Source organism: Fukomys damarensis, unplaced genomic scaffold (genome assembly GCF_012274545.1).
Source record: "Fukomys damarensis isolate Sample0158 unplaced genomic scaffold, DMR_v1.0_HiC HiC_scaffold_3, whole genome shotgun sequence".
NCBI classification, from domain to species: Eukaryota; Metazoa; Chordata; class Mammalia; order Rodentia; family Bathyergidae; genus Fukomys; species Fukomys damarensis.
The window spans coordinates 15611908-15616627 of record NW_022900915.1 but is presented as its reverse complement, the minus strand read 5'-3'; the positions used below and the strand labels follow the sequence as shown (position 1 = coordinate 15616627).

Genomic DNA, 4720 nt, shown 5'->3' with positions numbered 1-4720 from the left:
CGGCCGGGAGGTGGAGCTCGGGACCGCTCGGGTCTCGCGGGGAGGGGACCTGAGCACCGCTCCCCAAGCCGGGACCCCTCCCTTCTGTCATCTTCCCAGTGCACGAGGCCGGAATACGCAGACCCCCTCCTCCGCTCTTCACCCTACTTATTCCCCCAGCCTTCCCCTAGCACCCCTCCCGCTTTTCCTCTTGCTCCACTCAGTCACCTGTCCCCCCTCCGCCCTCTAGGAAGTGAAGGCCGGGGAAGCGGCCCCTTTACAGCATTCTTCGCTGAGCACCTACCCCTCGGGTCCACCCTCTTCCCGCCCAGACCCTCCGGTGGCCGGTGCGTTGTGGCCCGCCCTCCCACTGCGCTCCGGGGGGGAGAAGCCGCCCCTCCCCCCACCCCGGCCGAAGCCGCAGAGCGGTCAGCCTCGGTGGCCGCAGCGAGCCTCGGGGGTGGGGCTGTAGAGGGGTCTGTGGGAGAGCGAGAGTGATGGAACCCAGGGGCTCTAGAGTAAGACGGGAGGATATACAAGTATGAGGATGAAGTGACGGCGCCTGAGCTCAGGCTCCTTCAGGGTCCCCTGATCACCAGTCCTCAGGCTGGTGTAGTGCTGTGGCCACCCACATTAACCGGTGACATACACGCCTTCACACAGAGCCACACGAGTCCTTGCCCCGCGAGGCCGCGCGGTGTCACGGCCTGTGTCACACACCCTCCCAGTGCCACATGCTCCCAGTAACACTCACACTCAGCGAGTCACACACGGTGTCACACGCAGTGTCTCACACACTCCAATACTCGGCTTCTCTCCCTCAGCTCTGGCTCTCTGGCACCATCTAGAGGTAGCTGAACATCTTGGGAACTCCCTCCTGCGCTCTGGGTTTGGTACCCCAGGCTGTCCAGTGCCCCAGTTCAGTAGGACCCTCTGCCTCCTGCTTATGGGCTCAGGGTGGGCGTTCTAGGTCAGAAGAATGAGGAAAGCTGTCCGTAGTAAGGCCTGAGGCTGGGTGTGGGAAAGCCCTCATTACGGATGACTGCCGTGGCCTCTGACTCCTCCCTGTCCTCCATTCCCACATTCCTGCCACTCTTTTCTACCCCTTTGCTGCTTCCTCCTCTTCCCAGCTCCAGTCTCTCCTCATGGCGCACTCTTCAGGGTAAGTGTAAGATTTATGTCCAGCTGAGGGGGACTGCCCAAGATCTCTCCCAAAGCAGCACCCCCTTCCCAACCTGGACTCCTTTTCTGGCCGGGACCTGGTTCTGACCCTCAACACCAGGAGTCCAACTGGGCAGGCTCTGGCTGGGAGACAAACAAGCTGGTCCAAGAAGAACGTGTCCTATAAGTGGCTCCCCTCTGTCCTCTGCAATGCTCATATGTGCCCCATCATCTAGCACAGCTCTAAGGAGGGAATGAATCAGCGGTCCACAGAGAAGAAATCTTCCACATAGGAGCTGCCCCAGCCTCCCTACCCCCAGCGTGTGCCTGCTGCCCACTGCAGCAAACCCTCCCCGGGCTGCTTGCTGGGAGCCATTCAAAGGCTCCTCTGTTCTCGCCTCCCTTGCTCAGGGCTGAGCAAGATCGTCAGCAGCCAGCCGCAGAACTGGGCAGGAAATGCTAATCTCCCAGATGTTCTCCTTCATCCTCCCTGCTCCACGACCATCAAATTCTACACCAAGTGGTTGGAGCAGAACTGGGCCAGGGCAGCAACACCAGTGTGCCTACCCTTCTTCCCTGCTTCCCATCCCTTCCTACCCCAGCTGCCAGGCTGGGCTCTGTGGCGACCTGAGTTGGGGCAATGTAGGTATGGGCACTGGGCCTGTTTTCCTTAGGAAAGAGGGCAGGAAAAGGGGCTGGGACTGGGAGGACGGATTGGGGATTAAGGGAGACGGCAAATAAAGAGAGGAGCCAGGCTCTTAGTCCTGTACCAAACTGGGAGGAGGACCAGTTGGCAACTGGAACATTGGGGGAGGCTCATGAACTGACAGTGACTAAGATTCCAGCTGAGACTGTGTCTAGAGATTAGAGCCTGGCTGATGCTAGGTATGCGAGTTGTGGGAATGATACTTACTGGGATATGTTTGTAACTAAGATGGACCTCAGGCAGGAGGACTCGATATTGTAGGGCCTGGAACTGTGAAAAAAAGGCTGTTGCCTCAGATTGCATCTGGGACATGGGTTGTGATGCTGTGTTGCTGGTGTGCGTAGGATATAGCTGGCTAATCTGATTACCTGAGACACTTTTTCCAAGTGATGAATAGTGTGCACATATATGTGTATTTGCATGTGAGCATTTTAAGGCAGGGATTAACTGAAATGCCACTGGGCCTGAAGCTATGGGTGTGAGGCTAGTTATAGCTGAGAAGCTATTCTCTGTTATGATGCAGTGGGGGCTGTAGCTGGATCCGTTGCCTAGGTCCTAGGAGATAAGAAGCTGTTGCCAGGAGCCTGTACCTGGGAAGCAGGCTGTTACCTGGCATAAGAACAGAACTACGGTTGTATATTGGACTGTAGCTGGACTGCTATTGGTCCTGAAGCTATAGCTGTGATGACAGCATACTGGGGATTGGCTATAGCTAAGATGCTGTTGCCCAGGATTGTGGCTGGGTTGTTTTGACGTGCGGGACTCTGGCTGGGATGCTGTTATGCCTGCAGCTATGGCTCTGAAGCTCCGGTAAAGCTAGGAAGCCATTTCCTGGTAATATAGCTGGACCACTGTTGTACGGGGGCTGTAGCTAAGACTCTGTTGTCTAGGAGATGAGAAGCTGTTCTCAGATGCTGTTCTGGGAGGCAGAATGCTGCCTGAGACGGGTGCCGATCTGCTCTTGGAGCTGATCTACAGTTGTGCTTAGGATGGTCCCTGAGTGGCTGCTGCTGGGTCTGTGACTGGCTGGGTGGGGGAAAGCAAGTGAGTCCTGCCTTGAGGTCTGGGAGATGGCAGGAGCCCCAGGCTGGGCGGGGGCTGCTGCACTGGGGAGACCTCAGCAGCTGCTGTGCTGTGTTTTCATTACTGTTTTAACTCTTTTTTTAACCTTGTTTTTCTCTCGGCTGCACTTTCGCTCACTCATTAATTTTGGTATTTTTCTCACGGTGCCTCAGCCCCTGTCACGGCTGCCATGGTAACAAGAGGCAGTGTGCACAGTGCCAAAATATCTGATCAAAAAATAACCAAAATAAGCAAACACCAAGACGGCGGTGCTGGGGGCTGTGGCCGAAGGAGAGCCGGTGGCTCAGATCCAAGCAAACCTAGGCTCCCAGGGGACCCCTTTATTCCCCTCTCCCAGGGAGGCTTTGCTGAACCTTCTAATAACCTGGAAGGCCCCTTCCCAAAGGACCCGCACAGCAGATTCTCCCGGGAGTCTGACATTTTCACTAGTCCCTGGCCAAGAGGCAGCTTTGCCTAAGGTAGAAGCATAAGGAGCGGGGTGAGGCCTAGGGCTCACTTCCCAGGAGCTGACAGCCGAAGCTTCTAAGAAATTCCCCAACTGCCTTAGCCATACACATCTGCACTCATCCACCCACCCACCCACCCGTCTGGAGTTTGTTTCCCTATCTCCGCCCCATCCCCTACTTGGCCACCTCCATTTCCTTCTTTTAAAGCCCAGCAACCCTGATGGTGTGGACAGAGGGAAAGAAGATGCCAGCCTCCAGCCCTCCTGGCCTCCACCCCTCAGTGATGATGTGAGTGAGGGATGCCCTCGAAGTACTCCTAGGAGCTCGGTACTCCTAGGCCTCTGGCCACCTCTAATTCCATCTGCCCAGGGAAACTCCCAAACATCCCCAACACCCGCCCCTCCTGGCTTCCCTTCCCATTTCCTACACACATGTGTCCTGGTTCCCTGGAGGCCTCCTCTCGTGCGGAATGTCTCCAGGAGCGGGGAAGGAACAGGGCCTCCTGTGAGGAAGGTCAGAGGTCTGGGCACTGCCTGTTCCCTTCCTTCTTCACCCACTGATCCCCCCGCTGAGAGATGTTTGGGGCCCTGGGAATTGGGGAAATAAGAAGGAAACCCTCAACTCTCTCAGTCATAGCACTTGGTTACATCTCTGTCCCTCGCACCATCTGCCTCCCTTCCCCCCCAGCAGTGAAAACCTCACTCCCAACACATCTCCAACCCCCTTTGGAATTGCTAGAACTCACCTCCTGGTCCTCACTTTCAATTCCTATGCACCCGCCCCCCCAAAGCAGTAGTGGCCTTGGCCTCCTGGCGAGCCTTCCTAGCTGGTTTCCATAGAAACCTGGTAGGCTGTGTAGTGCAGGAAGGGGAGCGAGACAGAGCAGTAAAAAGGGACCAGGCCTCAGGGGTTAGCCCCAAATAAAGGGACTTGGGCACTGAGAGTAGGGTGGGGGAGCAGCTCTGTCCAAACAGAAGGTGGGAAGTGATTTGGGGACGGGAGAGCAGAGGTAACAAAATTCTCCCCATGCTGTTTGTTCTGCTTCCAGAGGAGAAGACACAGAACTGTTCCCTTCCCTGGCAAGGCAGGGGAGTTTGTTCCCTTCCCACCTCCTTAAGATGCTTCTTTATGCAGAACTGCCTGATGGGGATGAATTTCTTTCCAGAACCCACCAGCCATGCGACACCTTTCCCCCACAAGTTCCCCACCCTCTTCAACCCCGGAGAGGCTGGGCAGCCCCAGGATCTGGTGGCCGCTGCTGACCCTGTGGCGTGCAGCTCTCAAAGGCCCCATTCATTTCTGGGGGCTGAAGGCACCATTGTCCCCCATGGGGGGTGTGGGGAGT

The 4720-nt window shown here is 56.5% G+C and overlaps 1 protein-coding gene across 1 annotated transcript in view; it reads right to left on the bottom strand.

The window, feature by feature from the left end:
• Positions 1 to 349, bottom strand: part of Pcdh1 (protocadherin 1) — a 27368-nt gene extending 27019 nt beyond the window's left edge. Inside the window, exon 1 of the mRNA XM_010613880.3 lies at positions 284 to 349. The gene's annotated coding sequence lies outside the window, so the exon portion shown is untranslated. The remainder of the gene's footprint in view (positions 1 to 283) is intronic.
• Between the last annotated feature and the right edge of the window lie 4371 nt (positions 350 to 4720).